Source organism: Myotis brandtii, unplaced genomic scaffold (assembly GCF_000412655.1).
Source record: "Myotis brandtii unplaced genomic scaffold, ASM41265v1 scaffold1392, whole genome shotgun sequence".
Classification (NCBI taxonomy): Eukaryota; Metazoa; Chordata; class Mammalia; order Chiroptera; family Vespertilionidae; genus Myotis; species Myotis brandtii.
Window position 1 is genome coordinate 108,337 of NW_005354974.1, and position 14,499 is coordinate 122,835.

Genomic DNA, 14,499 nt, shown 5'->3' on the forward strand with positions numbered 1-14,499 from the left:
ACACACACTCTCCCCCGTTAGTTTTCTTCCCACATGGAGATTCCTTATGTTCTGGTTTTGGGGATCTGGGTTTTGGTGGACTTTGGTTCCCAGTACAAGTGGAGGTTTGGCAGACCAGCTTTGCCCATGGCCGTCTCCGGAGTTGCACTTCAGTTGTGATTATAGTTTATATGGCATGCCTCCCCCCTCCCCCCTCCCCCCTCAAGAATTGTTGGGAACTGAGGCGAGTTGGGAGCAGGTTCTGCAGAGTACAGGGCACCAGAGACCTCTGCCTGCAAACAAATTCCTCTGCGTGGGAGGCTGCCGCCCCAGGCTGCCCTGGACAGGGAGCAAGTCTTCGTAGACCTAAATGTGACGTGGAGACTAATGTCTCTTCTGCTGTGTGTGTGTGTGTGTGTGTCTGTCCATCCCAGGGCCCCCAAGAGGCTCAAGGCGCAAGAGGACCAAGTACAACAAAAACCAACTCAAGGTTCTTGTCGAGGCCTTTGAAAAGGAACCATACCTGGTTCCCACTAAGAGAGAAGAACTAGCCAAGCGAATCCAGATTCCTGAGTCAAGAATCCAGGTAAAGTGCCAATTTGTGCTCCTTGAGGGAGGGAGAGCCTGTTTAAAACGCAAGCTTTAAGCAAACACCTGAATTAACCCTTGTACTGCCCCTCTGAGGTGGGCGTTAATCTCAGTCACAGGGGTGGCAAAATAAAGATCAGAGAGGCTAGTGGCTTAGATTACAGCTCTGGCTAGGGGTAGAAGCTAACTGGGCTGTATCTGTCAAATATTTACCATGTTAGAAATCGAAACTGAGAAATTTAAAACTATTCACTAATTTTTAAAAATTTATCTTTATTGTTGAAAGTTTTACAGATATCACCCTTTCCCCCCATTGACCCCACTCCTGCCCCCTCCCCAGGCCTTCCCCACCCTCTTGTCTGTGTCCATGGGTTATGCAGAAGGCACATAAGTTCTTTGGTTAATCCCACACCAGCCTGTTGCATGCTTCAATGCCTCTGGATCTATACTACTTTTTAAATAACCATAATAAAACATGACAAGTTAACCTGTTTTTTTTTAATGAAAGTAACCATATTTTCACAGCCAGAAAATGTATGTAGTGAGAGGAATGGCAGTGGAGACAAGTGTCAGCTGCTCTAGGTGTCGGCCTCTGGGAGTGAAAAGGGCAAAGGCAGATCACATCTGAGTGTGGTTTTGTAAAGAAACTAGTTTTAACCTCACCAGGGTCCCCAAAAGGCAGTCAGGGATCCCAGGGGTTCTGGATCATTTGGTCCTCTGGGTCTCAACCCCCGCCCCCTGCCCCAGGGTACACCGTAATCCTGGGGGCAATGGGTGAAGGAGGGGACTGGGTCGGCCTCCAGGAACCAGCCGGGATGAGTTTGAGAGCCCGGGCCTGAAACAAAATGTGGAGCCGGGAATATTCGTAGGTTGTCTGGGAAGCCCCCAGGTGACTAATGTGTAACCAGGATTGAAATCTCTGTCCTGAGTGCTTTTCAAACTGGAACCATCAGGGCCCCACCCCACAGCCTTATTTAGGTTCAGAAGCTCTGGGAGTGGGCCCAGGCTGTAGAGGTTTTTAAACCTCAGGTGACTGGAGCATGCTGACCCCCTGCCCTCCACCCACCCTTGGCCTGGACCGAATGTTGTTATTACCTGGAGAGCTTTACAGTATTGACACCTGGCGTTCCACCTGGGCCAGGTGGTTCTAAAATCTCCCCAGGTGTTTCTCCTGTGTCGCAGCCCGCCTGGTCCCCAGGGCCCCCTCCCACCCTTTCCTATGCAGCCCCCTTCGAGGCGCCTGATGAAAGGGGTGGGAGGACTCAGGCTGCGGGAGAAGGAAAGAGCATCCGTGGAGGGTTTGCTGTGTGCCAGGTGCTCTGTTAAAAATTTTACTTTTAAAAAACTTTATGCAACCCCAGAAATAATTAAGCAAAACCACAGTCCAGGGAGGGGAAGGGTTACCAGAGGCACCCAGTACATGCAGAAAGATAAACTGGACTGTGCGGGCCTTGGGGCTTCCTATTTTTGAAAGCAGTGGTAACCTGAACTAAATGTTTCCAAATGAGTATCCATATTTTTCCTTCAGTGTCTTCCCCCAACTCCAAACTTTCCAAAGTGAACTGGGACGCCAGGGATAGTCCCAAGCCAGTGACATTTGAGTTAGAGACGCAAAAGCCTGCAGTGGGCTCTTACCAGGCGGCCAGGGAACCGGACCCAGGGAGGGGCAGGCAGCCTGTTAGGACTTCAAGACCAGGCAAAAGAGCTGGCCTTGGGAGTTCCGTAATGGTACGTGGTCCCAACTCACAGCTCCTGGAACCAGGATGGGAAACCCTGACCTTTACTGGCTCAGCTGGGAGGCACCTGGGAGGCAGGAGCTATTAGGCCCAGAGGGACTGGTGAAGTTTGCTGCTGGAAAAGCAGGTTTGCAAAGGTTCTGAGGGAGGAAAGCAGGATCAACTCTGGTGATAAACTAGCACCAGTACCCTGCTGGCTGCTGGGCCCGGCAGGTGGGGATGGAAGCCCAGATCCTCAGGGAACCTGTGGGGCTGGGAACCCCGTTGTTACCGGCGGGAAGGGCGTCCTATGTATTGTTTTGGGGAGCATACGTAGCAGCTAGTCCGGAACTGGAAGGAGGCTATTTCAAGGGCAGGGAGTGGGGGCCAGTGCTGACATGCACCCATGTGTTTGTGCGGATGGACAAGTGAGCTCACTCAACACCTGGGTGCGAGGTGGGCACTCTGGGGAGATTTGTCCCCAAGGTCGGTTAGGCTACACTGAGAAGGGTTTGAATCAGCCAAAGATTTTACTTTTATTTTAAGCTCTAGCGCAGTGGTTCTCAACCTTGGCTGCACATTAGAATCACCTGGGAATCTTTTTAAAATCCTGATTTCTGGGCCTCATCCTCCGGAAATTCTGTTTCTTTGTTACTAATGTTGTGGCCCCACCCCATAACAAAGAAACAGAATTTCCGGAGGATGAGGCCCAGAAATCAGGATTTAAAAAAGATTCCCAGGTGATTCTAATGTGCAGCCAAGGTTGAGAACCACCGTCTTATAAGAACTCTTGTGATTATATTGGTCCCACCTGGATAATCCAGGATACTCTCCCCATCTGAAGATCCTCAACTTAACTACACCTGCAAAGCCTCTTTTGCCACATCCTATGTAATCCTATATAATAAAAGGCTAATATGCAAATTGTCCCCTCAACTGGGAGTTCGACCAGGGGGCAGGGCCAGTAGGCCAACCACCCATGGCCCCTCCCCCTGGCCAGCCAGGCCTAATTGGCCCCAAGTGGGGCGGGTGGGCCAGACCCCACCCATGCACGAATTCGTGCACAGGGCCTCTAGTAAGATAATATATTCCAAGTTCTGAGGATTACAATATGGATAATTTTGGAAGGAGTCATTAGTCTACAACAGACATATACATGCTGGCATGCCCCATGGTCGGAGACAATGCTTTTTAGGATCCATACAGATCCTTCAGATAATGGTTTTGGTCAATGTGGGCAAAAAGGGCAAACCAAAGCACTTCCAGAGGAGGCCCTGTGGGAAGGCAGCCGCGGCCCCAGGATCCCGTCAGGGTGGATTCTCCGCCCCTCCCCACTGCTCTGGCCTCCAGGGCCTTCTCCGCAACTGTGACTCCAACAGAACTCTCCAGAGCGATGCCGGCCGATTCTCCTGGGGGGTGGGGGGCCTTCCTAGTCAAGCTGTCTTCTTAGGGCACATGAAGGGGGAGACTTGTGACCTGGAGACTCCAGCTAGGGCACTAGGGAAGCCTGGAAGCTTCCATCACTCTCTGTCCTCGGGCTTCAGCCTTGCAGCCCTGGGTCTACCTCCTGATCCCCTCCAACAGCCCTTCTCACAGGTGGAGGCTGGTGGCACAGGGATTCATCAGGGGGACCCCAGGCTACTCATGGCACAGGGGTGCTGGGCCCTGCATGGGTGTGGGCAGCCTCCTCCCTCTGAGTGGCAGCCATGGGGGGGCTGGCAACCTACACCTGCTCTGGAGCCACTGTCCCAGCACCCGAGGGCCCAGGAGCAGCCACCCCTGCCCCCACTCCCTTCAGCCCAGGAACACTGGCCGGATCTTGCTGATTCAAGTCCTCTCCTTCCTATCAACGCAGAGGAGGTGACTGCTGGGCATCTGGAGTAGTTTCCATCCCTCCCTTGGAGTCAGGACCTTAGTGGGAGGCCCTCAGGCACCCTGGCCCCCACCCCCTGCAGGAGCACTTGAAGCTGCCACCACAGCAAGCAGTGGGAATGGGCCAAGCGAGTGAGGTCACCAGAGACAGGAAATTGGCCGTGGTTCCTCTGCACATTTCATACTGCACAGTGGGAGGGGGAGACTTGTGGACTGTGTGTGGGGAGGTACTTGTGGACTGTATGTGGGGGCTGTGTGTGGGGGGTACTTGTGGACTGTGGGAGGGGGTACTTGTGAACTGTGTGTGGGGAGGTACTTGTGGACTGTGGGCTGTGGTATGGAGCGCTCTCACAGGCATCTCTCAGGGCAGAAGACCTAAGGGCTTTTCTTAGATGGGAGAAAAGGGGTTTTAAAATCTGTCTGTCCTGCCTTTTATTGACTTGTAAATAGGGACCACTTATATAATGTTCTGTAAACCCTTGGAGGGAGGGGTGGGGGTCGGGGGAGGGTTGCTGTGTGGAACTGTACCTGGCCATCAGTAAAACATGACATTCAACCTCGGTCGTTTCTGTGCATCTCCCATGGTCCTCCCGCTGTGTGCGGTGGCCACTGCCCTCGGCCTGGCCTTCGCAGTGCTCCGTGACCAGGTCTTCCGCCTCTGCCTGTGTCCGGCCACATGTGGCTTCTCTCTGAATGGTGAGCTGCCTGCTGCTGGGCAGTTTCCCGAAAACCAGCCCTCTTATCCCCACGCCCCCTGCAGGGCCTGATGCAAACCCAGGTGGGAAATGGACAGGTCTGAGGAGAGATGGGGACAATGAATGAAATGCATCTTCTCTCTCCAGGGCCAGTCTGCGGGGGGAGGGGGGCTGTCCAACACCCACCCATCCATGCCTAGAGAAGGGGCAGGTGGGAGAGGGTGGGGAGCATGCCAGCTCCCAGGCTGACTGCTTGGCAGGAGGCCTGATGGTGATTCCTCATGTTTGGGGACATCATAAAGGCCCCTTTCATTCACTTGAGAGACCATATCTCCCGAGGTTACAGAGAAGCAGAAGTGAGCTTTCCCCGATTTGTACGCAAGGATCTGGTGTAAGTCAGAGACAAACTCTGGGAGGCTTATGTTCCCCTGCACAGTCTCAGTGTAAGACAAACCGGGAGCTGAGCACAGGCTGCTTGGTAGAAATGATCTGTCAATCACAGTTCACCTTCTTTGCTACCTGCCACTCTGTGAAGAAAGGACCCGTGCATTCACCAGCTGTCAGGACTGCTGTGTGACGATGCAGCCGCCTCCGGGTGCCACCACATCCATTCGCCTGTCCCCCTTGGTCAGGTGAGGCCTGGGGAGGCCCCCTGGCCCCTGCCTCAGCCCCAAGAGTCTAAAATTGGGTCTATAGTAGCATCACAGGTCTTGATCCAAACCACTTGGGTGTTGATCAATACACAACTTTCTAACCTACAATCTCAGGGCACCCCACCCCTCTTTTCCTTCCCTGATGACAGTCTCAACTGAGTGGGGTGTAACTGGTGTTGCTGTTCCTGAGAGGATGTTCTGGACTTCCCACGCTAGAAGGGAGGTGGGCGGGGCTGTGTGGAGGGGCACGCTGCTGGCTGGCTCAGGTGGAGCAGAGTGAAGGCTGAAAGCTGACCTCAAGGGCGAGGTTTCTCCTCTGACTAGGTCTTTCTAACACCTTCTGACGTGTGCAATCCACACTGGAATGGATTCACAAGTACTAATTGGCCCTTCTATGTACCAGATCATGGTGGGGACTAAAGAGAAGACACTTCACCAACCAAACACCTGCTTGCACTAAGGTGCTCAGATGTTGTTCTTTTTTTAAAAAATTCTTTATTGTTTAAAGTATTGTTTAAAGTATTACATAGCCCCCCCCCCCCCCGCCCACACACACACATTATGGGATGTTCTTTCTCTGAAGTGAGACCTTGGCATTCCCAAGCTTCCTGCAGAGGCACAGGAAGTGAAGGTGCTGTCTCTTGCTTTCTCTCTTTCCTGTTATTTTTTATATTCTCTGCAGGAAATGTGTCCTCACCAGGCGGAAGGTCCTTAGGGAACTGGTATTTAGTAGGAATTGGAATATGCTACTAGAAGGCAGGCTCACCAAGGTTCTGCACCCCTGGTATCACTCAGACTAGCCACTCCCTGGCCAGCCGCCTCCCTCCTCTCCCAGGCTCCTGAGCTGTCTGCCAGGGAGCAGATCGGAGTAAACCTGAGGGGTAGGGGGAAGAGCCTCAGGTAGGGCTGGGGCAGTGTTCAGTCCCAGCCCCCACACTTCCTAGATGTTGGACCTGGGCAATGTTGTTCTCTCAGAGCTTTTCTTAACTGCAGGTGGCATATAAGTGCCCACTCAAGCTAAGACCATGGTTCCAAGCATAAAAGTTACTGTTGCCAGAAAGGGGACCAGGTCTGGACTGGCCTGCCTTGGGCTGGCTGTTGATTTCATGCAGGAAAGATTTTACAACCTCAAGTCCAGGTGATTTTGAGAGGACATGTATTAAATTTGGGAACGGATAAACAAGGAAGGGCCTAGGACAGAAGGAGCAATAGGGGAGACCCTAGTGGGGCTTCTTTGGCTCCCTGGAAATGTTATGGTAAAGAAGTGAGCCACCCTAGCTGGTGTGGCTTGGTGGATAGAGCATTGGCCTATGACTGAAAGGTCCTGGGTTCGATTCTGATCAAGGGCATATGCCAGGGTTGCAGGCTTGATCCCCAGTAGGGGGCAAGCAGGAGGCAGCCAATCAATGATTCTCTCTCATCATTGATTTTTTTTCTCTCTCCCTCTCCCTTCCTCTCTGAAATCAATAAAAATCTATTAAAAAACAACAAAAAAAGAAGTGAGCCAAGGTGGGGCTGCTGTCAGCTCACTGGAGAGTCAGAGAAAGGTGGGCCTTCGGGACAGGCTCACAGGGTGAGCTCTGAATGAGCTGCCGCTGCTCATTGCTCCCCTGGTTGCAAGTCTCATGGGGACCTTTAGAGTTTAGAACAGTGGTCGGCAAACTCATTAGTCAACAGAGCCAAATATCAACAGTACTTCTTCAAAATAGACTTGCCCAGGCTGAAAACCGACTTCTGCGCGTGGGCCACGAAGTTTCAATCGCACTGTATGCATGCCCGCACGTGGTATTTTGTGGAAGAGCCACACTCAAGGGGCCAAAGAGCCGCATGTGGCTCTCGAGCCGCAGTTTGCCGACCACGGATTTAGGAGGTGCATGCCCTTTGGGGAAGGAAAGGAAGAGCACCTGCTGGGTTCTTTGTCTTGGGGGTTTTAAAGGTTGGGAGTATAGATAGATCCTATATAATAAAAGGGTAATATGCAAATTGACCCTAATGGTGCACTGACCACCTCTTGGTCCCTTCCCCCCGCCGGCAGGCTCCCATCACCTGAAGGCGAACAGGGAACTGGGGGTGGGTGGCGGCAGGGGGCTGGGCTGCCAAAAACTGGGGAAGATGGCCCTGATCGCAGGCCAGGCCTAGTGACCGTACGCACGCATGAATCTCGTGCACCAGGCCTCTAGTATTGAAATAAAAATTATTGTACAAAAATTTTTGATAGGTTGTATTTTCCCTTTCATTTCGGTTCAAAATATTTTTAATGTCTCTTTGACCTATGGGTTATTTGAATTTTCAAATAGTTACTACTAGTAATTTCTTGATATTTTTCTATTATTGATTTCCAGCTTAAGCTTCAGTTAAAATAAAAGACTATAAAAGTGATTTGGCATGAGTGGGGGGGTTGGGGGGGGGAATGGGGGCATAAGGACACATATGCAATACCTTAATCAATAAAGAAATTTTAAAAAATTGATTTGAGACAATGGGGAATTTGAAATAGACTATGTAACATGATAAGATAGAATTATTAATTTCTTAGTGTGAAAATGATATGATGGTTATTCAGGAAAATGATATGGAAATGCATCCTGAGCATTGAGTGGGAACGTGTCATGATGTCTGCCACATATTTCCAAATGGTTCAGGGAAAGAAAACATAAGTGTCCCTTTACGATGAAGATAGGAGTCAAGCCTATATCGTAAGATTATTGTGAAGGGTAGAGGGAGTGATGAATGCAAAGGCTTCACACGGGGCTGGCAAGGCAAACTCTCACGAACACACCCTACTCAGTGCAGCACTTCCAACGGGCAGGGCCCAGGAGACAAAGACAGGGGTGTCCTTAGTGACCAGCTCTTCTCAGGCCTGTAATGAGGGCCACCAAGAAGGAAAGGAGAGAGTGACCAGGGGATGTCATCTCCTTCTAAAAGCAGCCCCTCCACCCCTCGGTCAGAGACAGCACAGAATGGGGTGAAAAGAATACTTACTGGTTGAATTCTGGACTCAGGTAAGGATTCTAACTAACAATCTCTAATAATAAAAGGGTAATATGCTAATTAGACCGGGTGTCCTTCCAGATGACCTTCCGGACGAAGCCATGACGGGAGCGGGGGCAAGCCCCTTGAACAAATTTTGTGCGTCAGGCCTCTAGTCTCATTATAACCAAAGTAAAGGAATATTGCCCTGTGGTATGTAAATGACTCTCACAGACATTTTATTCTCACTCAGACGCTCCTTCATTTTCACTCACAGGGTCATTTTATTCCCACATATTTTAAAAATTGGAAATGTTTAACTTGTCGTGAATGCCCTCCAGCTGGAAGGCTATATCCCAGGGTGGGGATCCCTTTGATGTGCCTGAGCCCGAGGTGCCCTCCTCACCCAGGCGCCCAGGCGCTCACATCCTCCCCCCTCAGGGCCATCACAGGATTGGGGTGAAGCTCAGCAGAGGCGGAGCCCCGGCAGGCCCAGTCTGGCCCCACATACACGCAGCATCTTGAAACCTGGTGCCTTGAAGGAGGTCATAAGAGCTCAGGACAACACAAGGCAGGGGGCTCACAGGTCAGTTCTGGTCCCTCAGAAATCTGATGTAAAATCCAACCAACTCAGATGATAGCAGATACAAGACAGAGAAACGGGGAGGGGAAGTGGGGATGATATAAAGTGTTCCTTTACCCAAACCATCCCAAATTTCCACAAACCAGGTTATTTACTTAAAAGAAAAAAATTCCGGGCAACTGATGGGATACTAATCCATATCTGCAAGGCCCAAATAGATTGTTAGATATATGTTTTATCAAACAACCATTCAGCACAGTAGTCTTAAATGAGTTAAACTGCAGTGCAGATAAATTCGAGAAGATAATTTATGGCAGTTTTAAGAGCATAAAGTTTGGAATTCTTTAATCATGCACAAGATTCCTGGCAGTCTAGCTCCAAGCTCTTTCATGTGCCATCTCCACCATTCCCTACCAAGTGCTCCTCAGAGGGCTGGCCAGCCTGTTGTCTGTCAGGGAACTGCTTTTCCCTGGTCTGAGATGAGATATGTACAGAAATGGAACGTTATTTGTCTTTCTCTGACGGGCTTCTTTCACTTAGCATAATACTGTCCGGGTCCATCTATGCTGTAAGATTTCCTTCTTTTGTTTGGCCTCATAGTATCCTATGTACCACAGCGTCTTGACCCACTCATCTACGTACTGATGGGCACTTGGGCTGCTTCCGGATCTTGGCTACTGTAAAGAACACTGCAATGAACATAGGTGTGCACATATTCTTCCCAATTAGTGCATCAGGATTCCTAGGATCTATGCCCAGAAGTGGGATCACTGGGTCAAAAAGCAGTTCCCTGCTTTTTAACTTTTTGAGGAAACTCTGTACTGTTTTCCACGGTGGCTGCAGGAGTCTGGAGGATGGAAATACACGTTGCTTGGGGAGACGGTTCACGATGCAGTGAGCAGGTGATGTTTCATTGAATTGTACACTTGAATGCTGTATGGTTTTGTGAACCAATGTCACCCCAATAAATTCAATGAATAAAGAAAAAATAAATAGAAAGTTAGACCTTTATATAACATGATTATTTTTCTAGTAATTCATTTGTTGTTGGATTCATAAAAGTATTGGTCTCAGCAGATTAGAAATTTAACAAAACAAAACAAAACAAATATATTCCCTCACCACAGGTGTTAGAGGTTTAAGAAGAGCAGCCATAAATCCACCCCCTGACCCACCTGGGGCCCCAGCCTCACCCCCTCTGACCACTTTGTTACTCCAAACATGCTGTTCCCTTTCCCGGGGTTCCCTTCCATAGCACACCTCCAATTACAGAGGTTGTCAACCAGTGTCCACAGCAGGCACCCTGGTGGTGCCCAAGAATTCCTAAAACACCCAGCACCTGACTATTTAGTCAGGGCACTGACCTCTTTTCCTTTAGATTGTCAAATAAATACAATGACAGCAGCCAATGCAATAGCCATCCTGTGTGAATGGATCAAAATTATACCTATTTTTTTTATCTGATCAGCAAAAAATATAACATATTTTTTGTTGTTCCACAGAATTTTGGTACTTAGGTTGTGTGTGCCATGAGATGAAAAAGGTTGGAAATCGCTGTCCTATTCTATTAAACCTGGACCTGTCCCAACCAGCTTTCTAAGTGCTATTCCAGGCTGCAAAATTCCACTCATTTATTCGATCATAAAAAGTTCACAAGAGGCTTACTATAAATTTTATATAGATTTTTAAAAAATATATTTTGTTGATTTTTTACAGAGAGGAAGGGAGAGAGATAGTTAGACACATCGATGAGAGAGAAACATCAATTAGCTGCCTCCTGCACACCTCCTCCTGGGGATGTGCCCGCAGCCAAGGTACATGCCTTTGACCGGAATCGAACCTGGGACCTTTCAGTCCACAGGCCAAAGCTCTATCCACTGAGCCAAACCGATTAGGACTTATATAGATTTTTAAAGCATAAATATCGTACAGTACTCTATCCCTCTTCACAATGGCTACAACATTTGATAATCAAATCTCATTTCAGATGATGATTTGCTGGATCATTTGGATGCTAATCCTAGTTGTTTATGTTTAAGGTTGGCATCACAATATAGGGACTGCCCTGGCAGGTGTAGCTCTGTGGTTAGAGCTCAGCCCGGCATTGGGTTTGATTTCTGGTCAAGGGCATGTATCTGGGTTGCAGGTTCAACACCTGGCTGTGGGGAGGGAACTAATGGATGTGTTTCTTTCACATCAATGTCTCTCTCTCTCTCTTTCTCACTCTCTCTTTCCCCTCCTCTGCCCCCCTTCCTCCCTCCCTCTCTCTAAAAAAATCAATGGAAAAATATCCTCCAGTGAGGATTAACAAATATTGATGTCACACCTTCCAGAAGTGCTCTACCAATTACCGCTAGCTTTTAGCCAAATTGGTATGGAATACGTTTTGGTCCCATCAGACTGCAACCTCTAAATCAGACCTTCCAGATAGATGGGGAAGGTTTGTCCAAATCTGGGGGCACACAGATACTTGCTACCCAAGATGGAAATTTATAGGGGAACTCACAACACCACAGACCAAAAGAGCAAAGCAAAGGGCAAGGAGTGCAGCTAAGAAGGCTTTAGGGAGGAGAGGGGCAGGGAGAGAAGGGCTGCACACAGCAATGACTGTGCCGATGGTCAGGGCCAACCTCGATGATCAGCATTTTAGTGAAAGGCTGTATGAGCTCTTTCTAGTTATTTGTTAGTTCCATCGTTTTTGTTTAAAAAGAGACAACATTAGCCCCTAACCAAGCCAAAGCCCATAGAATTTATTCTCTCCAAAGCCAAAGAAAAAATTTGTGGGACCTGGAGAGTCAAGGCCAATGGAATCACAAAGGCCTTGTTATCAATAGACCAGAATGGCCAAAGGCCGCTCTGGGCATGTGCCTAAATGGGATGCCCAAGGACTCTGAGCCTGGGAATCCTAACCAGGCTAAGATACCATGAGCGGGTGAAGGGCATGGTAGACTATGCCCTTCAGTAGCCAATATGATTGATGTAACTATTGGCGTGAAGCCTTCTTTGTCTAAATAGTGTAAAAGTAGGTTACTGACCAGCTGGCTGGCTGGAGAGGCTGGAGTGGGTGAAGAAGTCTGCTGGAGAGAGCAGCTGGGCAGGAGAGAAAGGAGACGCTGCTGAGCGGAGAGCTCAGGTACCGCTATGATGTGAGGCGGTGAGTCTAGGGGGCAGCGTGCGGCTGCTCAGATAATGGCTGTGGGTACTGAGACTGATGCTGTTTTATGGGAAAGATATATGTTCACCAGCCGGGGTCCGGCTGCTTGCTTGTATGGACTTTGCTGTGAGGACTGTTCTTATCTGTTGGCTATATGGCCATTGGCTTCTGCAATAAAGACTCATCCTTATACACCCACAACCTCTCATGGCTTCTCTGTCTAAGATCCAGGGTCCAAGGAGGTCCAGCCCCAGGCAGAAGGCTCAGACCCGACACCTGTTACTGTGAGCAGAGGAGAGAGGAGGAACTTGGACCAAGTTCCCAACAGTTAGTACAGCGGGCAGGGTTCAGGCAGGAGCCAGCCCTGCCGAAATCAAAAGGGAGAATTTGGAGAATGCAGACAGTCCTCGGGTTATGTCGAACTTGACATACGTTGTTTTGTGTACGTTGCCATCTCCCATTTAATTATAAAAAACCCAAAAGTTCCATCATTTCGACGTATGTACGTATGTGCTTTATGTTTTTTATTATTTATTTACCACAAGTAAAGGTCAGGAATTGTTATCTTTCTTTTAAAAATATTTTATTGTTTCACTTCATTACTGCTGTGTATGTGCTCCATGTGAGTGACGTAGGTGCTTATGTAGGTGGGTTCCGACTCCCAGTGAAAATCACGTTATGTTGGGCTGGAGGAACGGATCTCTGATGTAACCCGAGGACCTACTGTACATGGACTCAGTCACTCAGAGCACCAGAGCTCTTGCAGGGCTCCTGCTGCTGCTCTGACAAAACGGCGGCACCCACAGAACTTGAATCCCTGTGCTCTCAACACCCCCCAAAACAAACAAAGAAACAACAAACTAAAACCCAGTTCCAAAGACATGCGTTTCTCTTGAACACACAGCTAAGCCCAGACATGGCCCCACCCTCCAGCAGGAGCTGTACTTCATATTCCTTAGGTGATCGAGGGACCACGTCCTCTCTTCTTTGTAGCAAATTCTTGGGTGTAACATAGGGAACAGGTTCAGATAATACAGCCCCCCCTCCCTCGACCCAACTGGATTCATAACCACAGCCTCCCCTCCCTCCATGATCATCCCTCCCCTCCTCCCACATTCTCTGTCTGGGATGGGGGCGCAGTGTGGAAGGAGACACACACGCACACACACGCACACACACACACACACACACACACACACATACACATACACACACACACACACACACACACACACACACACCCAATAGGCAAAGGCAGATCTCCTGGGGACTAGGAACAGAAAGCAGCAGAATCTGACCTCGGAGTTCACTGGGGAAGCTGCGTTCACTTTCACTTCTGTAGGGAATTCTCAAGTCCTAGCGCCATGGCTGTGTTTCTAAACAAATGTAACCAATAGTCAGCACTGATTTAACGGAATGTGCCAAGTGTGAATGCTGAGCACCTTAAAGACACGATGCCATTTTTTCCTTGCAAAAACCTCATGTAAGTAGATACCATTTTTATTCCCATTTTACAGGTGGAGAAACTGAACTGGAGTCTGAGTAGATCTGTGGCCTTTAAGTGGAAGCAGGATTCCTCGGTGACTGTTTAACACGAGGGATTTTCCCTTCTTTGCCGAGCCTGCAGGTCCACCCCGTGTGGATCTGACCAGGTGGTCACTGCTGTCAGCGTGTTTCACACACAGATCAGCTCTGGGTGGCAGCGCCTTGAGTAGCTACAGTACATGGTCAGTTCTCCCCAGCACGTTGCCGCTATCCACCCCTTCCCAGGTGCCACCCAACATCCTCCCTGCATCCCTGCCAAGGTCGATGCTAGGTTTCTGGGTGCTTAGAAAAAGATTTCATTATAGCAGGTGCCACTGTACTCGCAATTGCTTGGACCTGAAACTTGGTCTCAGCCTAGAAGTCTCTGGGCCCACCATTCATTTTACTCCCAGGTCATCAGCAGGAGGGTTCTTAACTGCTTTCAGGCAGGCACTGCAGGGGTCTGGGATCTCATGGACATGCCCAGGGGGCTGTTCTGGGTCTCCCTGGGCTGGATTTTGTGGGGTTTCCCACGAAAACAGGAAATAGGGTGATGTGCATTTAGGACAATGCCTCAGTGACACAAACAGGAAGACCCCTGGCTCACCTCTGGCTCTGCCAGGCCTCTTGGCAGGGCAGGAGCTGATAACCGCCACTCAGATGAGCAAAGATGTGGAGAAGCAAGAGGAGGAGAGGAGAAAAGGACAGAGCTGGGGAGGAGTAGAAAGAGGAGGAAGGGGAGGAGGAGGAGGAGGAGGAGGGGGAG

At 49.5% G+C, this 14,499-nt stretch overlaps 1 protein-coding gene across 2 annotated transcripts in view; it reads right to left on the reverse strand.

Moving 5' to 3' along the window:
• The window catches only part of CDK20 (cyclin-dependent kinase 20), a 14,788-nt gene extending 13,411 nt beyond the window's left edge, over positions 1–1,377 (reverse strand). For both annotated transcript variants that reach the window (XM_014535208.1, XM_005860760.2), the window contains exon 1: positions 1,353–1,377. The gene's annotated coding sequence lies outside the window, so the exon portion shown is untranslated. The remainder of the gene's footprint in view (positions 1–1,352) is intronic.
• Between the last annotated feature and the right edge of the window lie 13,122 nt (positions 1,378–14,499).